Below are 22,598 nucleotides of genomic sequence, written 5' to 3' on the forward strand. Positions count from 1 at the left end.
GAAGCACCTAACAAACTTCAACACGGGTGAAAACTATGTCCATCAATTCTTTCCTTTAAAAACGCAACAGAACTGCAGCATTACAGAGACCAAAAACGCATGCAGTTTTCAAACGCAACAAAACCGTGACAAAACCACATCAACGACGCACCGTGTGCCCTTACCCTAAATGCTACCAATAGAAACTACAAATCCTCCCGCAAAGAATCAGCCCTCACTCCACTCTACTGACGGAAAAATAAGAGTCATGGCACTTGGAAGACCGCGAGTGAAAAACGAAAATGAAAAATCCAAAAATTGCTTCGTCCTGAAGGGGTTAATCAGAGTGATGTGTAGAAAAGCGCATGTTCAGTAATGTTGGTGTTTGTGAGGATATATGCACTATGCAGTAAATCAGCAGAAAGTTGATGTTTGCCAATTGTAAGGGTATGTTCACACCGGCTATATTCAGCCGTTTTTCGGGCCGTAAGCATCCCGGAAAACGGCTGAAAAATCGGAAGCAGAACGCCTACAAACATCTGACCATTGATTTCAATGGGAAATACGGCGTTCCATTCCCATGGGGCGTTTTTTAAACGACCGTTTTTCAAAACGCCCGCGTAAAAAAAACGCCCGTGAATAAGATGTGCATGTCACTTCTTGAGCCGTTTTTAATGACTCTATAGAAAAACGGCTGTAAAAACCGTGAGATGCTTAAAAAAACGGCTGAAAATCAGGAGCTGTTTTCCTTTGAAAACAGCTCTGTCTTTTCAGCCGGTTTTTGTTAAGCCTGTGAACATACCCTAAGGAATTGGGTTGAACTGTACCAATTTGGTCTGTACCACATTGTAATTGGCTGAAATGAATAAAGCAGTAGCACACGATTTGTATGGTATAGGCCCAGTGGCGGATTAAGTAAACCATGGGCCCTGGGCTGTTCCACAAGCTTGGGCCCCCTTGTCCACCACCGCCCTGCCACGTCATGTCTATATTAAACACCACCTTTCTGTGTGAGCATTGACAAATGAGTGCTACGATTCCCCTTGTCAAAGGGCTGTGTCCCTACACACTGACAGTCTCCAACCATCGCTGACAGTATCACACTGTGTAGGGACACATCCTCCTGACAAGGGGAATGGTAACACGCATTTGTCTATTAGTCCTGGGTACACAAAGACTTTATGTGGAATACAAGGATTTCCGATAACAGACATGTCAGGAGAGGTGACAGATAAATGCAATGACTCACAGGTGATGTCTTCACTGATAGGTCGTTCTCTTTTCTTCTCCATCTGACACAGACCGCTATGGCGACTTCTCCTGATGACTGCAGTTTCCTGATGAGAAATCTTTTCCCCTTGATTCTGTAGCCATTTTCAGAGTCTATAGCAACATAAAAATTCAGACATAAACACCATAAATTGTCTTATACCCCAGACCCCTAAGCAAATTAAGACCCAGGCCCATACATTAACTCAAACCAATAAATTCAGTCCCCAAGAGGTAACTAAACTTTTAAAAAACATTTGGCGTGTCATAGTGAGAGTGATATGTCAGAAGTTTTGATTGATGGGGGTCCCAGCATTGAGACCACCACCGATCACTAAAACAAAGCAGCAGGAGTGCTCGGGTGAGCGCTGTTCCACTTAATTTCTGATTGTCTTTCCTCGTCGCGGTGTACGGACTCATAGACTTTCTGTTGTGCCCATAGACCGCATGCTCGGCTATCAGAGGAAAGACGATCAGAAACAAAGTGGCTCCTCACTCACCTGAGCGCTTCTGCCACTTTGTTTCAGCGATTGGTGGGGTCTCAGTGCCCGGACCCCCACCAATTAGAACATTTGACATGTCACTATGACATGTAATTTTTTTTTAAAAGTTTCGTTAGTTACCCTTTAAGCAGTCAGACACCCCTCCCCAGTGCATCTGACTGACTGCTGAGTGCCCTATGGGAGGGTCTAAGTGTCTGACACTTAGGGCGGATTTACACGAGCGTGTGCGTTTTGCGCACACAAAAAATGCGGCGTTTTGCGCGCGCAAAAGGCACTTAACAGCTCCGTGTGTCATCACCATATGATGCGCGGCTGCGTGCCTTTCGCGCACCCGCTATCATTATGACACTCTGTTTGTATGTTTGTAGCACCTGGTGCTTTTCTGTTTGCAATCATAGTTATACTGCTGTTGAGCAAATCACGCACGTCCCACGGAGGTGCCTCCGTGTGGCATGCGTGATTTTCACGCACCCATTGACTTCAATGGGTGCGTGATGCGCAAAAAACGCAGAAATATAGGACATGTCGTCAGTTTTACGCAGCAGACTCACGCTGCGCAAAAATCACTGACAGTCTGCACTGCCCCATATACTTGCATAGGTCCGTGCGAGGCGCGTGAAAAGCATGCGCGTTGCACGGACAAATTACACGTTCGTGTAAATCCGCCCTTATGGCTCTTGGGGGGGGAAGGAGTTATTCCCCTATAGAACCCTGAACAGTCAATCAAACGCTCTGACCCCCCCCTGCAGAATAATAACTACTGAGGGCTCCATGGGGGAGATTATACTGCAGGGGGGGGTTCTGAGCATCTGACTTACTGCAGAGGGCTCTATGGGTGGGAAATTATTTTGCACACAAAAAATGTGAGATTAAACACCCTATATACAATTCACACTAACACCAAACACTATATATTCAAACCACACACACTATATAGACTTACATTATAGACACTATAAACACAGCACACACTATATACACAGCACACACTATATAGACAGCACACACTATATACACAGCACACACTATATAGACTTACATTATGACACACATAAACACACACACACTACATAGACTTACATTATAGACACTATATACACATCACACACTATATACACAGCACACACTATATAGACTTACATTATGACACACACACACACACACACACACACACACACACACACACACACTACATAGACTTACATTATAGACACAGCACACACTATATACACAGCACACACTATATACACAGCACACACTATATAGACTTACATTATGACACACACACACACACACACACACAAACACACACACACTACATAGACTTACATTATAGACACTATATACACAGCACACACTATATACACAGCACACACTATATAGACTTACATTATGACACACACACACACACACACACACACACACACACACACACACACACTACATAGACTTACATTATAGACACTATATACACAGCACACACTATATACACAGCACACACTATATAGACTTACATTATGACACACACACACACACTACATAGACTTACATTATAGACACTATATACACAGCACACACTATATACACAGCACACACTATATACACAGCACACACTATATACACAGCACACACTATATACACAGCACACACTATATAGACTTACATTATGACACACACACACACACACACACACACTACATAGACTTACATTATAGACACTATATACACAGCACACACTATATAGACTTACATTAACTAACACACACACACTTACCAGTCTCTTCCTCTGCGGTGCTTGTCTCTGGCAGCCTCCAGGACCTTAATCATGTGACTGTGACGTCACCACAGGTCCTTCACCCTCTAGTTTCAGTTTTGCCGTTATCAGGCAGCTGCTGGAGGTTTAGACAGGAGGGACAGTGCACAGCAGCACAGAGGAGCAGACTGTCAGGGAGACTCCAGCACCTGCCAATCACAATCTCTGACAGTCTGCTCTCTACAGCTGATGTGCTGTGCCCCTGTTCCCTGGCCGCAATTGACTCCCCCTGCACATTCCCCCCGCCTCTAGAATGCGGCCGGCAGCAGCAGCCCTGGAGAGTTTTGTTTCACTTGTGTGCGGTGTGGGAAGCTATGGGCCCCCCTGCAAGCCTTGGGCCCCGGGCGACCGCCCGAAACGCCCATATGGGGATCCGCCACTGTATAGGCCCCCCTGCCCATGCATTTTTGTCTCGATTTGCGGAGACTGTTGCAGGCAAGTAGATGAGATTTAAAAAATCTCATCCGCATGCTACTGAACATTTTCCCGCATGGAAAGCAGAGCATGCTGTGGATTTTCAAATCTGCAGCAGGCACATTCATTTCTGAATGTTTACGATTTATGGCAGTATTTTGGTCAATATTTTGCATCCGTATTTGCAAGCCAAAACCGAGAGTGGCACATGAACAAAGAAAAAGTATAATAGGAAGATTGCTCTAGTCACACGACCGGATCAGAGTGTCGGCTGATAAAAACGTCCGTTTTGGTCCGTTTTTCTCGCCCGTTTTGCATCAGTTTTTTTTACATTTTTTGCCACACACTTCCCTCTGTAGATAATGCCACACACTGGCCTCTGTAGATACTGCTACAGCCCCCCTGTAGGTAGTGCCACACAGCCCCCCTGTGGGTAGTGCCACATAGCCCCACTGTAGGTAGTGCCACACAGCCCCCCTTGTAGATAGTGCCACACTGCCCCCCTTGTAGGTAGTGCCACACAGCCCCCCTGGAGGTAGTGCCACACAGCCCCCTGTAGGTAATTCCACACAGCCCCCCTGTAGGTATTGCCACACAGCTCCTGTGTGGGTAGTGCACCCCCTACCTTCCGGTTGATGGCGCCACTGTAGGGGACCGTTCCACGAGAAGTCCCTGAATTCAATGTCCATATATGGAGAGTGAAGTCAGGGACTTCTGAATAGTAATCGCCGGCCACAGCACCAGGGATTCCACTTCAGAAGTCCCTGACGTCACTGTGTCCATATATGGACAGTGAAGTCAGGGACTTCTGGAGCGGAAACACTGGCCACAGCACTGGGGATTCAGTTTCAGGGGTAGGGGATTGCACCTGGAGAAGCCCCTGACGTGACTATGTTCATATATGGACTGTGAAGTTAGGAACTTCTGGAGCGGAATCCGCAGCCACAGCTTCGGCAACGCTGTGGCCGGGGATTAGGGATTCCGGTCCTACAGGGAGCAAAAAAATGCCCTCCTCCTCACATGCACTTCGCACTGTGAGAAGGAGAAGAAAGCGAACGAGCGGCAGAAAGCTCAACCGTCACTCTGATCACATCTGAGTGACAGCCGTGCTTTACACGGCCCCATAGACTTCTATGGGAACCGTGCGGGCGGGAGAACGTTCGAAAATAGGGCATGCTCCATTTTTTGACGGCTGGTTTAATCAGCCGTGCGAATAGCCCCATTTGGGGTCTATAGTTCTTACTGCGGCCGTGTGATGGCCATTCAAGAAATGTCCGTCACACGGCCGGGAATCCCTGTCGTGTGAAGAGGGACTAAGTCTTCCGTGTTTTGGACCCACTCCTGATTTACAATACTGCAATGTGACAGTGGCCTTTCACGTTAACCCGAAACGCTGCAGAAAATCCAGAATAAATCCACTACGTGTGGGTACTCATACACTGAAATCTGTACTGAACCATTAAAATCGTTATACTTGTATGTGCCTTTTCTTTACTCAGAGACATTCGTAACACCTCTTTATGGGACATCATGGCAGTCGCTATGAAATCGACACGATATTGTGAGACTGGAACCATCTGACAACATTATTTTGCATAGCTGTATTATTGGGGCACATACACACATTAAAGCAGGGGCCATACATGACAAAAACTATGCCGATTTTCCGTGCAGAAAATCCACAGCAGATTATAGTCCCAGCCAGGGCCATCTGGCGGTTCTGGCAAATGCCAGATGGGCTGGTGAATAGTTGGCTGCCTGCTGGCCGCCCAAACGATCAGTGTCTCAGGCGGCAGGGTACAGCATTTCTAAGGGGGTTGCATAGCAGCTAAGAACGGCTGTCCGACTGTAATAACAGCCGTGGTCTGTGCTGCTATCTAAAATATCTCCCCCTCCAGCCACCCTTCCCTACTCTTCACACAACCTCCCCTACTGCTGCTGTTTCCAGTCGGGACGTAAGGGGAGGGGAGACTGTCGGTGGCACTGTGTCGGACTGTGAGCAGGAGAAATGCTGGAGTGAAGAATCTCACCCCATCAACCTGCTGAACTCTATTCACAAATATCCTACATCAAAAGAAAGTGCATGTGTGTTTACAATGTGTAATGTATGTGTGCATATTTGTGTGTTTGTGATGTGTACATGTGCATATATAGTGTATGTGTGTATATATAGTTTGTATATAGTGTGTATTTGTGTGTGTGTGTGTATATATATATATATATATATATATATTGTGTGTGTGTGTGTGTATATGTATATATATATATGTATATATACACTACCGTTCAAAAGTTTGGGGTCACCCAGACAATTTTGTGTTTTCCATGAAAACTCACACTTATATTTATCAAATGAGTTGCAAAATGACTAGAAAATATAGTCAAGACATTGACAAGGATAGAAATAATGATTTTTATTTCAAATAATAATTTTCTCCTTCAAACTTTGCTTTCGTCAAAGAATGCTCCATTTTCAGCAATTACAGCATTGCAGACCTTTGGCATTCTAGCTGTTAATTTGCTAAGGTAATCGGGAGAAATTTCACCCCATGCTTCCAGAAGCCCCTCCCACAAGTTGGATTGGCTTGATGGGCACTTCTTGCGTACCATACGGTCCAGCTGCTCCCACCACAGCTCTATGGGGTTGAGATCTGGTGGCTGCGCTGGCCACTCCATTACAGATAGAATACCAGCTGCCTGCTTCTTCCCTAAATAGTTCTTGCATAATTTGGAGGGGTGCTTTGGGTCATTGTCCTGTTGTAGGATGAAATTGGCTCCAATCAAGCGCTGTCCACAGGGTTTGGCATGGCGTTGCAAAATGGAGTGATAGCCTTCCTTATTCAAAATCCCTTTTACCTTGTACAAATCTCCCACTTTACCAGCACCAAAGCAACCCCAGACCATCACATTACCACCACCATGCTTGACAGATGGCGTCAGGCACTCTTCCAGCATCTTTTCAGTTCTGCATCTCACAAATGTTCTTCAGTGTGGTCCAAACACCTCAAACTTCGATTCGTCTGTCCATAACACTTTTTTCCAATCTTCCTCTGTCCAATGTCTGTGTGCTTTTGCCCATATTAATCTTTTCCTTTTATTGGCCAGTCTCAGATATGGCTTTTTCTTTGCCTCTCTGCCCTGAAGGCCAGCATCCCGGAGTCGCCTCTTCACTGTAGACGACACTGGCATTTTGCGGGTATTATTTAATGAAGCTGCCAGTTGAGGACCTGTGAGGCGTCTATTTCTCAAACTAGAGACACTAATGTACTTGTCTTGTTGCTCAGTTGTGCAGCGGGGCCTCCCACTTCTCTTTCTACTCTGGTTAGAGCCTGTTTGTGCTGTCCTCTGAAGGGAGTAGTACACACCGTTGTAGGAATTCTTCAGTTTCTTGGCAATTTCTCGCATTTTGAGAGTTTAATCGAACCCACAAATGTAATGCTCCAGATTCTCAACTAGCTCAAAGGAAGGTCAGTTTTATAGCTCCTCTAAATAGCAAAACTGTTTACAGCGGTGCTAACATAATTGCACAAGGGTTTTCAAGTGTTTTCTAAACATCCATTAGCCTTCTAACACAGTTAGCAAACACAATGTACCCTTAGAACACTGGAGTGATGGTTGCTGGAAATGGGCCTCTATACACCTATGTAGATATTGCACTAAAAACCAGACGTTTGCAGCTAGAATAGTCATTTAGCACATTAACAATGTTTAGAGTGTATTTCTGATTAATTTAATGTTATCTTCACTGAAAAAAAACTGTGCTTTTCTTGCAAAAATAAGGAAATTTCTAAGTGACCCTAAACTTTTGAACGGTAGTGTGTATGTATATATATATATATATATATATATATATATAAATAACAAAAAGACAAGCGCATGGAAGCAGCACTCACGAAAAAAAGTGACGTTTATTCACCCAACAAATGCAACAAGCATTTGCACTTGTGCTGCTCCTACCTGCCTTACTATTTTGTGTGTGTGTGTGTGTGTGTGTGTGTATATGTATATATATGTATATATATATATATATATATATATATGTATATATATATATATATATATATATATATATATATATATAGTGTGTGTGTGTGACTTTCAAAACTGAGACACAAGGAAGAGATCCTGGGGATAGAACCAACATGGCCCTGACACTTCTAGTTTATCAGCAGAGCACATTACCAGTGCGCTACCTCTGCTGCAGAGAGCCAGCCGCAAACTCTTCCAAAGATGACATGTTCCTATTGCTGGAAGTAATGATTACGTTTGGTCTTATGGGGGGGGGGGGGGGCAATAAGAAAGCTAAAATCCCCATCTTGAGCTGGAGGTGTGGTGATTAATTGGTGTCTGAATGGTGAGTGTCTTCTGTGCAGTCCTTGGTTCAAATCCTGATGTGTGGATTGTCCAAAACGGTACTTTGCTGGGTGGTGTTTATAGTGGTGCGGAGGCAGCGCAGTGAGATTGTTGCTGCATAAGAAAGTTAATTATGTAAAGAAAGCTGTATTTATATAGTAGATTATTACAGATTTCAGCAATATACTCCTCACTCAAACAGGTATCATAATCCGTCCCTCCATAGATGCCCAAGGTCACCAGGAGGACAATGTGGGGGTTTGAACCCACATTGTACAGCAGTGATTCCTGCTCTCAACTCGGATCAGGCAAGCTGTGAGGTAGCTGCACAGCAGCTTTACAAGGATGCATTTTTCACCTCTTTTAAAAACGGGTAATCGGACCTTCAACAGGAAAAACCTTGCGTGACATTGGGACATGAGAGCATGGTGGCTTGGGGGTTAACTCACGTGGCCCTCACACCTCAAATTTATTAGCAGAGATCTTTACCAGTGCGCTACCTCTGCTTTTAACTGTTGCCAACAAATTCTTCCAAAGATAACATCTTCTTATTCCTGCTGGAGGTGACTTTTACATTTGGTCTTATGGGGACAATAAGAAAGCCCAGAAATCAACCTGAGCAGGTGGTCTGGTGCTTAAAGAGGCTCTGTCACCAGATTTTGCAACCCCTATCTGCTATTGCAGCAGATCGGCGCTGCAATGTAGATTACAGTAACGTTTTTATTTTTTTAAAAACGAGCATTTTTGGCCAAGTTATGACCATTTTTGTATTTATGCAAATGAGGCTTGCAAAAGTCCAAGTGGGCGTGTTTAATGTAAAAGTCCAAGTGGGCGTGTATTATGTGCGTACATAGGGGCGTTTTTACTACTTTTACTAGCTGGGCGTTCTGACGAGAAGTATCATCCACTTCTCTTCAGAACGCCCAGCTTCTGGCAGTGCAGACACAGCCGTGTTCTCAAGAGATCACGCTGTGACGTCACTCACAGGTCCTGCATCGTGTCAGACGAGCGAGGACACATCGGCACCAGAGGCTACAGTTGATTCTGCAGCAGCATCGGCGTTTGCAGGTAAGTCGATGTAGCTACTTACCTGCAAACGCTGATGCTGCTGCAGAATCAACTGTAGCCTCTGGTGCCGATGTGGCCGACACCATGCAGGACCTGGGGCAGGAAGTGAGTGACGTCACAGCGTGATCTCTCAAGAACACGGCTGTGTCTGCACTGCCAGAAGCTGGGCGTTCTGAAGAGAAGTGGATGATACTTCTCGTCAGAACGCCCAGCTAGTAAAAGTATTAAAAACACACCGATGTACACACATAATACACGCCCACTTGGACTTTTACTTTAAACATGCCCACTTGGACTTTTGCAAGCCTCATTTGCATAAATACAAAAATGGTCATAACTTGGCCAAAAATGCTCGTTTTTTAAAAATAAAAACGTTACTGTAATCTACATTGCAGCGCCTATCTGCTGTAATAGCAGATCGGGGTTGCAAAATCTGGTGACAGAGCCTCTTTAAGAAGTGTCTTCTATGTGGACTCTGGTTCAAATCCTGAAGTGTGGCCTTGTCTGACAGGATACCTTGCTGGGTGCAGTGAGGAGGTTGCTGCATAAGAAAGTTACTTATGCGGCTGAACCAGTTCTCTTTTATAGAACATTATTGCAGATTTCAGCAATATACTTATCACTCAATCAAGTATCACGTTCTGTCACCCCGTAGGTGTTACTCCATGGGGAAGGGGGAAAGCTGAATGTTGAGCACATAAGCTGTGAGCTAGCTGCTCCAACGGAACGCATTTTCACCTCATAAAAAAGTGCAGTAATCTGACATTTAACAGAAATCACTTTGGAGCGAATCAACCGACGTGCGCTGTGTGCTGTGACTGGGGGGTTTAGGGCCAGGGCCGGTTTTAGACAGAGTGTGTTGGCTGCTGGGGCTTGTGTGCCAGGAAACTGAATAAATCTGATCCACTTGCTGCTGAACATCAGAGCACAACAATCAGAGCATGTTGCGGATTAGAAAATCCTCTGCATGTTTATTCTGGTGCAGATGTTCACAGCAGAATTCACTATTTTGCATGTAGAAGAGATGAAGCCGCAGTAAATCTTCAGCAAAGTCCGCACTTAGATTCGCTGTGGAAATCCACAACAAAAACGCTACGTATGTAAGTACCCTAAGGCTGGATTCACACGTGCAGACTTTTTTTTGCGCCAAAGCTAGAAGTGGATCCAAAAGAAATCGCTTACGTGCAAATTTTGCAGCAGATTAACTGCAGTGTACATGCACAAAGAACACTGAGATGAACCGAAACCACAAGTAAACGCTACGTTTGAATCTAGGAATCTAGCCATAAAGTAATTAACCCCTCTCTTGCAAAGGAGCCTGGGAAAGCTGGGTGGCAACCCATGTGGAAGCTGGTAATGATGATCCTATCGGTTGTCACCCAGAAACTGAGATATATATATATATATATATATATATATATATATATATATAATTCCTAGAACTGCTTTACTTAGGCTGGGTTCACACACCCTATTTACGGACGTAATTCGGGCGTTTTAACCTCGAATTACGTCTGAAAATACGGCTCCAAAGCGCCGGCAAACATCTGCCCATTCATTTGAATGGGTTTTTACGATATTCTGTGCCGACAGTCATTTTTTTTACGCGCCGCTGTCAAAAGACGGCACGTAAAAAAGACGCCCGCGTCAAAGAAGTGCATGTCACTTCTTGGGACGTAATTGGAGCCGTTTTCCATTGACTCCATAGAAAAAAAGCTCCAATTACGTCCGTAATGGACGCTGCGAAAAACGCCTGCACTTGCCATTACGTCTGAAATTCAGGAGCTGTTTTCTCCTCAAAACAGCTCCGTAATTTCAGGCGTATCGGACGTGTACGTGTGACCATACCCTTAGGGTATGTTCACACGGCCTATTTACGGACGTAAATCGGGCGTTTTTGCCCCGAATTACGCCCGAAAATAGCGCCTCAATAGCGCTGACAAACATCTGCCCATTGAAAGCAATGGGCAGACGTTTGTCTGTTCACACGAGGCGTATATTTACGCGCCGCCGTGTGAACATACCCTTAGTGATCAGCTTGGAAAAACCTCTTGCATGTAATGAGATTTTACCAATGCGATTGTGGAGCTGCTTTCTGCTGACCTACATAATGCGAACGTACCCAGGGGCCAGAGCTACACAGCACAGAATTTGATGCGTCTTTTTTAGCCAAAAAAGAGTGGAACTAAAACTAGTGGCAATGTATGAATGATTAGCTGTGTACTAAGGCTCTTTTACCCGGGCAGATGATCGGTCAAAAGAGCGTTCGTACAAACGTTCGTTCCTAATCTTTGCCCCGTTTCGGGTAATCGCATCTTTTATGTGACCAAAAAAATGATAATTTGTCATCAGCACCTCTCCCCATGTAAACGGGATGTGCTGGGACAAGATGCCAACTGTAACGAGACAATCGATCATATAAATGCTCCCAATAATTGTTCCACGTAAATGGAGCAAATGAGCACCAATTAACATGTTGTTAACGTTCTTCGGTGCTCGTTCAGGACTTTATATCAGGCCGTTCGTTGCAAATTTTCATTGCAGATGCACTGAAAATCCAAACCTCAAGTACAGCAGAATGCAAGTGAATGAAGTTTAACCAAACCCCATTTTCATGCAGCAGATTTTTAAATACATCTGTCGCAGATTATTTTCCGCATTTGCCATGATTTCCCCCATTATATAACAAATTCTGCAAGCAACATTTACGTGTCACACATGCAGATTTCAGGCTCATAAGGGTCTATTCACACTGCGCTTAAATTGCATTAGTTGCTGCGGTTTTCTGGAATATTCCATCAAATGCCATGATTTGACTGCACAGCATGGGGTGGCAGATCCGCAGCATTATTAGCAAAGTAGATCTAGAAGGAAGGAGAAGCATAAGGCCGTGTTCCCACATAGTGTAAACGCTGCAGAATTTACGCAAAAAGATTCTGGCGGAAATTCTGCCGTATTTGCAGTAGCAGCAAAGTAACTGAGTATTAGAAAATCTCATGCCCACACTGCGCAAAAGAAACGCAGCGTGAACATTAATAAATTGATCTGATGTGTGAAAATTAAATCTGCAGCATGTCAATTTATGCTTAGTTTTCGTTGCTTTTCTGTTGCGGGTTTTCCCCTTTGAATTCAATGGTGATGCAAAACCCACAACAGAAAGACAAGTGTTGCAACTTTTGCGGTGGAATCACGTAAACGCCCCGAAATACGCCTGAAAAAACGTTAGCTGAACGCCTACAAACATCTTCCCATTAAAATCAATGGGAAAAACGGCATTTACTTCATACGTGGTGTCTTTTTACGCCGGTGTTTTAAAAAACGTCGTGTAAAAATACGCTCCGTAAAAAGAAGTAGCATGTCACTTCTTGAGGCTTTTTTGGAGCTGATTTTCCATGGAACACTATGAAAAACACCTCAAAAGAAGCTTCATCTCCAGCTTCAAAAACGGCTGAAAATCAGAAGCTGTTTTCTCTGAAATCAGCTCCGTCATTTTCAGCCGTTTTTGGGTCGTGTGAACATTCCCTAGGCTGGATTCACATAGGACAGAAATCTGCAGCGGATTACAGTTCCAGCCATGTGGATGAGATTTGAACAATCTCATCCACATGTGGCTTAACATTTTCCGGATGAAAATCAGCGCATGCTCATTCTGTGCTGGATTTTCACTGCGGATGTCAGCCGATTTAATGGTGAAGGGGTGAATTCCGCAGCAAAGTACGCACAAAAAACGTTTGTATTTCTCTGCAGAAACGCTGCGGATATGCAACATTTCTGTCCCATGTGAGTGCAGCCTAAGGCCTTGTTCACACAGTGTTGATTTGCTGCAGAGTTTGCATGTATTTTATAAGCCATAGCCAGGAACAGAACTTAAACAGAAGAAATATATAAAGGAAGGTCACGCAAAAAACGCAACTCAGAAAAAAAAAGCCTGATACTTACCCAGAAGCCTGTGTTCCTCCCTTCAGCACAGCCTCCTGGGATGACTATTCATCCCACGTGACCGCTGCAGCGGCGGTTACATGGAATGAAATGTCATCCCAGGAGGCTAGCCTGGGTGACGTCAGAAGGCTTCATCCCAAGAGACCGCCGCTGCAGCCAATCACAGGCCGCACCAGTGTACTGGAATGAGACGTCATCCCAGGAGGCAGGACTGCTTGCACTGCGGTTTTCCGCAGCAGATATTCTGCTCGAAAAACTGCACCACGGCTTGGTGCAGTTTTTCACTCGGAATTCCCTGCGGCACACAGGACGGATACGCTGCGTGATTTTACGCAGCGTATCCGTCCCGTGTGAACTTAGCCTAAGGCCTTAATTACACGAGCGTGTTTCACGTCCGTGATACACACGTGAAAATCACGCACGTGGCACGGACCTATGTAAGTCAATGGGGCCATTCAGACATTCCGTGTTTTTCACGCAGCGTGTGTCCGCTGCGTGAAACTCACTGCATGTCCTATACTTGAGCGGTTTTTGCGCATCACGCACCCATTGAAGTCAATGGGTGCGTGAAAATTAGGGACATCACACGGACTCACATCCGTGTGCTTTGCGTGATTCACGCAACAGTTGCTAAGGAAATGATGGGAAAAAGAAAACCACCTCCTTGATTTCGTTTTGCATACGTCAAAACCACGTGACATAAGGATTCCATACGCGCAAAAATAACGCAGACACGCACAAAACACTGATGACACAAGAAAATGCGTGCAAAATTCGGCGGTTTTTACGCGTGCAAAACGCACATGTTCGTGTAAATAAGGCCTAAGGGTGCAGTCACAAGCAGGATATTTTGTTTCGGAAATGTCTTGAACTGAAAATCAGTTTTAATAATCTTAATGGAACTTGCAGAAATCCATGCACCTGCTGCAGAAACAACCCCACCCAGATGAATGGAACAGATTTTGTTTTTTAGTCGCAGAAATTTCTGCAACAAAATTTGCTGCATGTTACTGCACCCTAAGGGCTTGTCCACACACAACGGAATTGCTGCCGAAAATTTGGGCAGGAATTCCATTGAAAAACACAGACATTCCGCTGAGGCAAAAATGCACCATTTTCGGCGGTTTTTCCGGCAGAAAATTGTGCGTATTTTGTTGCATTTTTGACAATTTTAGGAGATGGTGACAAGCCTAGCAATTCTGGCCACTTTCCGCAGCAGGAATTGACATGCTGTGGTCCGAAAAATATGCACCGCAGGTAAAAATATGCACCGCAGGTAAATTTCTGCTTGGAATTTTTACGCATCATGTGGATGAGATTCAACATATGCTAATACAGTATTCTGCTGCGTTTTTTCTGCCCGGAAAAACGCAGCAATTCCGCAGCGTGTGGACGAGCTCTAAGGCTGGGTTCACACAAAGCGTAAATACTGCAGATTTTCCACAACGGATTTAGTTGCGTAAAATCTGCTGTATATAACAGCAGCAGCAGGGTGGATGAGATTTGAAATCTTAAATCTTATACAAACGCTGCGTAAATGCTTAGGGTAAAAAAACGCTCAGTCAATTGTATCTGCTTTTCTGTTGCGGGTTTTCCCCCATTAAATTCAATGGGGAGGGAAAACCCACAACAAATAGCAGATGTTGCGTTTTTTCCGGAAAAGCTGCGATTCCGCCTCAAATATTGCAACTCAGAAAAATAAATCTTATACTTACCCAAAATTCTGTGCTTCTTCGTCCATGTGGCCGCTGCAGCCAATCACAGGATGCAGCGGTCACATGGGATGAAACATCTTCCTAGAAGGCCGGGCTGCAGAACGGCAGAGGGACGCCATGGCTACGGGGAAAGTATGAAACTTACGTGCAGTTATCGGTAGCGGACATTTTGGCCGAAAAACTGCACCACAATTTGGTGCCTTTTTTTCCGGCCGGAATTCCATGCGGTGACCAGGGCGGATACGCTGTGTTCTTTTGCACAGCGTATCCGCCCTGTCTGAACATACTGTAAGGGTATATTTATACGTTGCATGAACACTGTGGAATTTCTGACCGTTTTTTTCTGTGCAGAAATTCTGCAGTGTTTTTGTATGAGAAATTGACATGCTACAGATTGAGACTCCATACCGCAGGCCAATTTCCGCACATTTTTCTGCATATTTTTTCCGCAGCCTGTGGATGAGATTTTATCAAGTCGCATCCACATTGCTGCTACTGTAATTCGCTGCTAAATGTCCACACAGAAAATCCGGTCGGAAATTCTGCAGTGTCACAGGCAGCAGTTTTAGTAAGAACTGCACGTTTTTGTGCCGTTTTAACTGGATTTTTCACCGTATTCATTGCAGCAAAATGATATTAGCTTGTTCAATGGGGAAATATAAAACGAACTACAAACATGGCTTTTTTGAGGTGCCTCTTTTTTCTCTTGCCTTTGGCTCAGTGGTGTTTTTTCAAAATCACAGCAAGGCTGGCTGTGGTGTTTTTTTCAGGCAGTTGATGGTGTTTTTCGTCTCATTGACTTCCATAGGTTTTTGGTGGTGTTTTTTCAGAAAAAAAAAATCATGTGCTGCAAAGCAGATATTTGCATTAAATAACATTTGAATCACATGACTTGCAATGTGAAAAACGCCACCTAAAAAAAACGTAGGTGGTAAAACATACTGGTTTTTTTCAAAAACACAAAAAACGTATTTTAAAAAAAAAACGCATTTACAATTTTCACAAAAAAAGCCACACAAAAAGTGTGTGAAGGGTGGTTCCACATACTGCGTTTTCTTCCAAAACAAAACCGTTGTTGTCGAAGTTTTCCATGCAGTTTTTTAAGCCAAAGCCAGAAGTGGATCCATCAGAAAGAAGTAGTATAAGGGTATGTGCACACACAGTGTTTTCAGACGTTTTTCAGGATGAAAAACGGCTTAAAAATCGGAAGCAGAACGCCTCAAACATTTGCCCATTGATTTCAATGGGAAATATGGCGTTCTGTTCCGACGGCTGGATTCAAACAAGCGTTGCACATCTCGGACGTGAAAAACTGTCGTTTTTCACGTCCGAGGTGCATCCGTGCTCTGCGCTGCGGTATGCGATATCACGCAACCCCCAAAAACTAGAGTCTATGGAGGGATGCGTGAAGCGTGAAAAAATAGGACATGTCCTATTTTCTCACGGACCCTTCACACGGTCCCTTTAAACAACGGCCGTGTGAACGGCTACATTGAATTATATAGGTCGGTGTGGCGGCCGTTGTTTCGTGTGAATAAGGCCTTAATGAAGTTTATTACATGCATTCTTGGTGGTGTTTTTCACTTAGTGTCATTTTGTATATGTGATTTTCCAGACGAGGCTGGACGCAGCCTGCAGGGCTTAGGAGGGAAGCCTCCATGACAGCCCTAGGAGGGAAAGGGTTAACTTTGTAGGGAAAGTTAGAGGTGGAGGAGGGACAGGGAGGAGTTAGGGGGCCGTTACGGAGCTTCCCGCTGTTTTTCGGCAGTGAGCCGGAAGCAGCGGGAGAAGTAACCACTCACCCAGTAAGCTCCCGTTGCCCCGCTCTGTTCCGTCATGTCTGAGGCTGATATGCTTGCGCGGCTGCGTGCCGCTGCTGTGCACCACGGTCCCGGTTGGTTGGAGGAGACCGTGGCTGCACTTACAATGATCCCCGACGCCGATTCGCCACGTCAGGCACGGCATATGAGGTCTGTTGAAGTGGGGGACAGGCTCCCCTCCCCCGGCCCCCTTCCTGGCAGTAATATGGCGGCGGGGGGGGAGTTTACAACACCCGCTCCTGCTCAGAGGAGGCAGAGAGCGTTGCCGGGGGTGACGGTGACTCAGGCCGGGTCTGCCCGTCGCTCCCGGCGGTCCCGACCTCCAGAACGCCTCAGCCCTGAGGTGGTCCCGCGGACACGGCGTCGCAGGGGGAGCCCTAATATGGACGCTGCAGGCCAGGCAGCTGGGGGGACCGCCCCTTCCCAGGCCCTGCGTCCTGGCAGGAATCCCAGGCCGCGACGGGGTCCGGCGGTTCTCAGGGAGTCGCAGGCCGGGCTCCCTGTCACCCCCCCCCCATCAGATGCAAGATCGGGAAGACTAGCTACGGCCGCCCCGCCTGGTGATGCTCCGGCCAGGGGGCAGGCTTCATCAGGATCGTCGAGACGGACGCCTAGACCTGCAGCGACGTCGAGGCAACAGGTCCGGTCGGAAGTTTGGATCCCAGCGGTCGGGCGGCAGGTTGCCGGCCCATCTGCCAGCGCGTCATCATCCCCGGTTCGGAGATGTCGGTGGGATGGCCAGTCGTCGGCGAGAGAGGAGCTGGAAGACGGTGAACTGGACGTGTATCGGCGAGGGCAGGATGGTCCGGCTGACGGGAACACAGCGCCTGTGCAGCCCGGTGAGTGCATAACTCCATCTTTGTCGTATCCAGCGATTTTTATGTCGGGTGTCGGCAGGGGAGCTGCTAGCGTCGGATCGGTGGCCGGTAGTGGCGTGGGCGGGCGCGACGGCGCGGGTCTAGCGGACTTGGTGGGTTGCTTGCGGGAGCTGGTCGGGCGTCTCGATAGGGCGGCGGCGCCAGTAGTTACGGAGGTGTCCCCGGCGGTAGTTTGGGAGGGCCCCAGGGAAGTGGGATTGTTACAGGCGCGCCCCGTAATGGCGGCTACGGAGGCGGTCGCGGTGTCGGTACAGACCGAGGCCCAAAAAGACGGCGATCGGGTGCGTATTGATGATCGTGCTCGCGGGGAGGTATATGTTTGCTTTGAAGGTCCGTTGGGGGCGCACTTAAAGCAGGAGGTGCGTGAGCGTATTTGGAAGGACGAATACGTTGAGATTTTTTCTCTTCTGCCGCTTGCTAAATTCAATTTGGATAGGAGCAAGCGGGATGAGAGCAAGAAGGACGAGGAGGAGCGTCGGCGGTATAGGCTTATCCCGCAGACGTTCGTAAATTGGTCGCAGGCGTTCGCCATCTTAGCCAGTGTAATAGGGGAAAAGGCGCCGGAAAATTGTTCGGCGTTGTTTTGTTATTTTGACGCCATTGGGGAGGCTCATCGGGTGTACGGGGGGCAGGCTTGGCTCAGATACGATGAGCAATTCCGTCAGCGTAAAGCGGTTCGGCCGGCGATTCAATGGGACCAGAAGGATATTGCTCTCTGGTTAAGGGTCACGGCTCCGGTTAGGCAGCCCTTTCCCGGGAGCGTTGGCCAAGGGGGCCAGTCCAGTCAGGTCGGACAGGGCGGTGGGGCAAAGTTGGGATTCTGCTGGCAATTCAACGATGGCCAGTGTAAGTTCGGGGCCACGTGCAAGTTCAAGCACGTGTGTTCGGAGTGTAATGGTGCATCCCATGGGGCGGCAAAATGTATGCGGAAAAAGAGGTCAGGGAACCAGTCCTCCTCGGCTGGTCAAGGTGTTGTCACCGGTGAGGGTGGAAAGGATGGCCCCCTATCTAAATGAGTATCCGGATAGGGCTGCGGCGAAGTTGCTTTACGAAGGGTTTAGTGTTGGTTTTATTATTCCTCCGCCTCCTTATGAGGTCCCGGTTACGCGGAGGAACCTTAAATCGGCCTACTTGCATGCTGAGGTCGTGTCGAAAAAGTTGTTTAAAGAAGTTTCGTTAGGCCGTATGGCGGGGCCTTTTATTGATCCGCCAATAAAGGATTTAGTTGTGTCCCCATTGGGTATTGTTCCAAAGCGCGAGCCCCAAAAATTCCGGTTGATTCAGCACTTATCGTTTCCCAAGGGTTCGTCGGTAAATGTCGGGATTGATCATGAGTTGTGCTCCGTAGTGTATACCTCATTCGATAAAGCGGTTGGGTTAGTTCGTGCTGCGGGTCCAGGCGCGCTGCTCGCAAAAACCGACATCGAGGCGGCGTTCAGGTTGTTGCCAGTTCATCCAGAAAGCCAACGGCTGTTGGGTTGTTTTTGGAATGGGGCTTTTTACGTGGATCGGTGCCTTCCGATGGGGTGTTCCCTTTCTTGCGCGTACTTCGAGGCTTTTAGTAGCTTCGTGGAGTGGGTGACGAAGGGTGTAGCCGGGGTCGATTCGTTAATACATTACTTAGACGATTTCTTGTGCGTCGGCCCGGGGGGTTTGCCGGTTTGCGGTAATTTGCTTCATGCACTGCAGAAGGTTGCGAGGGATTTTGGGATCCCTTTGGCGCCAGAAAAGACTGAGGGCCCGGTAACGACGATTTGTTTTTTGGGAATTGAGATAGATTCGGTGGCTATGGAGTGTCGTCTTCCGATGGATAAGTTGGGGGCTTTGAGTCAGGAGGTACGTCGGGCTTGCAAGTTAAAGAAAATTACGCTGCGGGAGATTCAGTCGTTGCTGGGGAAGTTGAATTTCGCCTGCCGGATTATGCCAATGGGGAGGGTGTTTGGTAGACGGTTGGCGGCGGCTACGGCGGGAGTGCGTGCGGCACATCACTTTGTACGGCTCAAGGAGGAGCATCGGGCTGATTTGCAGGTATGGGATGACTTCTTGGGCCAGTATAACGGTCGGTCGCTATGGATGGCTCCAGCGCAGGATACGAGTGATTTGAATATTTTTACGGATGCAGCTGGAGCGGGCGGTTTTGGAGCTTATGGGGGGGGTCCGTGGTGCGCGGGTCAATGGCCGGCTAGCTGGGTGTCCAGTGGACTCACGCGGAATCTGGCCCTGCTCGAGCTGTTCCCCATCGTGGTTGCGGCGACCATCTGGGGGGACAGGCTCAGGGATAAGAAGGTTCGTTTTTACTGCGACAATATGGGGGTGGTGCTGGCCATTAACAACATCACGGCGTCCTCTCCTCCGGTAATTCAGTTGTTGCGACATTTAGTGTTGGTGTGCTTGTCATTGAACGCGTGGGTGGTGGCGGTGCACGTGCCGGGGGTACGGAATTGTATCGCTGATGCTCTTTCTCGCTCGCAGTGGGACCGGTTTTCGGCAATTGGCACCGGGAGCGGAACGTCTCGGCGTGGTCTGCCCGGAACATCTTTGGGATCTGGTCTCGGTCCCGTAGAACGATTGGTGGAAAGGTCGTTGGCGCGCTCAACGTGGAGTGCTTATTCTGCTTGTTGGAGGCAGTGGGAGGAGTGGGTAAGAGAGTTGGGTGACGTCAACACGGATAGAGACAGGTTGGTGGCACTTTTGTACTGGTTAGGGGACGCCTGGGAGGCGGGGTTTTCATTGGCAAAGGTTAACCGTTTCATGTCGGCGGTGGCGTTTGGTTTCAAGTTACGGGGCTTTAGGGATGTGTCTAAGGAATTCTTAGTGGGGCAGGCTTTGAAGGGTTTGCGCCGAGGTAGGGTCGAGGCGGATCGTAGAAGGCCTGTGTCGTTTTCTCTGTTGAGCTCTTTGGGCGGATCATTAGCATCGGTCTGTCGTTCTTCGGCCGAGATGAGGTTGTTTCGGTTAGCTTTTTCTTTGGCGTTCTTTGGGGCATTTAGAATCGGCGAGTTGGTTTCGCCGAGTACCAAGCAAGCTGGGGGGTTGAGACTGAGAGACGTGAGCATATATACAGATCGGCTGGAGGTATGGTTGCGTCGGTCAAAAACTGACCAATTAGGAAAGGGGAAGCTGATAGTGTTGTTCGCTCTCCCGGGTTCGGCTATGTGCCCGGTGGCGTGCAGGCAGGGTTTTAAGCCACAGGTGGGGTCTCCGGAGTTGCCATTGCTATGTCACGAGGACGGGTTATTTTTGTCTAGATTTCAATTTAGAGCTGTATTCAAAAAATGTTTGGCGGCGGTCGGTGTCGCGGCGGACGCGTACTCATCTCATTCCTTCAGGATCGGCGCAGCAACGGAAGCAGGGCGCTGGGGGTTGGATGATGAGGGGGTGCGGCGCATCGGTCGTTGGGAGTCCAACAGATTTAGGTCTTATGTCCGCCCCCATCTGTTATGAGTTTTGCTGTTTGCACTTATAAGAATGTTTTGTGTGGTGGTATTTAACTTGCTTTTCCGTTTCAGATCCGCCTCCGTGTTTGGTGTGGTTGCTGGGCCACTCTTACGTGCATTGGGGGGCTTTGAGGGCGGACGTCCGCCCGGACGGTCGCCAGTTGCGCATTCCGCGACAGGATGCGGTTTTGCATTGGCTGGGATTTAGAGGTATGTCGTGGAGTAGGGTGTTAGCAGAATTCCAGACATATGCCCGGCTTGATAGGGTCCCGGAGATCTTGGTCTTGCACGTGGGTGGGAACGATTTGGGAGTCCGCCCTTTTCGTGAGTTGGTGCGGGATATTAAACACGATATGTTGTGTTTGTGGGTTTCTTATCCCAGGTTGGTAATTGTGTGGTCGGACATTGTCCCAAGAAAACATTGGCGGCTGGCTAGGTCAGTGGAAAGAGTCAATAAGGCTCGCATTAAGGTTAATCGCGCGGTGTCCCGATTTGTAGCCAAAAACGGGGGCATTTGCGTTCGGCACAGGGACTTGGAGTCAGGAGTGGGGAACTACTGGAGGAGCGATGGGGTTCATTTGACCGAGGTTGGGATTGATCTGTGGAGCTTGGCAATAGCAGAAGGAATTGAAAGGGCGGTGGTGGTGTGGCGGAACTCACAGGCTTAAGGTGGTCAAGGCCTGTTTCGCTGTGGCGGGGGGAGTCCTTGAGGCCAGTCAGTACAAAATTGGTGGGGGGGTCGCATCGGGGGTATGCGTCCCCCAAAAAAGGTACATGGTTGAAGACTTCATCGGGTGTTATCCCTTTGAAGTGGTCTTCTGGTGGAAGGTATATCACTCGAAGGCTTCATCGGGTGTTATCCCTTTGAAGTGGACTTCTAGTGGTCGGTATAGCACTTGAAGGCTTCATCGGGTGTTATCCCCTTGAAGTGGACTTCTGGTGGTTGGAGCCATCTGCAGAGGTGAGCGGTGCCTCCGAGCTGGTTTACGGCTGGAGGTAATTAGTGGTTTGCAGATGGCTAACTCGAGGTGTGTAAAAAAGGAATATCTAAAATGGCTTCAAGGACTGCCCCTGCTCGGTCTAATGTTAACGTTAAATTGTTATTTATGATTCTGACCCATGTTGGGTCATGTGAATTATTAGGAGGAATTCTCTGGTGGATTCCTAATTAGTTATCCGAATGTTTCGGATTTAATTTGTTTTAAACTGTGAAATTAATAAAACGGCTGCTGTGGCCATTTCACATCCAACCTCGGTGTCACGTGTCTTTTTCCTAAAGGTGGGGGTGAAGGGATTGGTAGGGATAAGGGAAGGTGCACTAACACACGACTCTACTTAGGCAGGTCAAGACGAGGCTGGACGCAGCCTGCAGGGCTTAGGAGGGAAGCCTCCATGACAGCCCTAGGAGGG

General features: G+C 47.4%; 1 long non-coding RNA gene across 2 annotated transcripts in view; it reads right to left on the reverse strand.

The window, feature by feature from the left end:
- The window catches only part of LOC142655449 (uncharacterized), a 136,041-nt gene that overhangs the window by 96,673 nt on the left and 16,770 nt on the right, over positions 1-22,598 (reverse strand). Inside the window, exons 1-2 of one of the 2 annotated variants that reach the window (XR_012849493.1) lie at positions 3,526-3,600; positions 1,229-1,362 (exon numbers count right to left, since the gene is read on the reverse strand). The exons of the other annotated variant lie outside the window; for it this stretch is intronic. This is a non-coding gene — a long non-coding RNA (uncharacterized LOC142655449). Of the gene's footprint in view, positions 1-1,228; positions 1,363-3,525; positions 3,601-22,598 lie in introns of those variants that run through there. 2 annotated transcript variants of the gene reach the window in all.

The sequence above is a fragment of the Rhinoderma darwinii genome, chromosome 6 (genome assembly GCF_050947455.1).
Source record: "Rhinoderma darwinii isolate aRhiDar2 chromosome 6, aRhiDar2.hap1, whole genome shotgun sequence".
Lineage (NCBI taxonomy): Eukaryota > Metazoa > Chordata > Amphibia > Anura > Rhinodermatidae > Rhinoderma > Rhinoderma darwinii.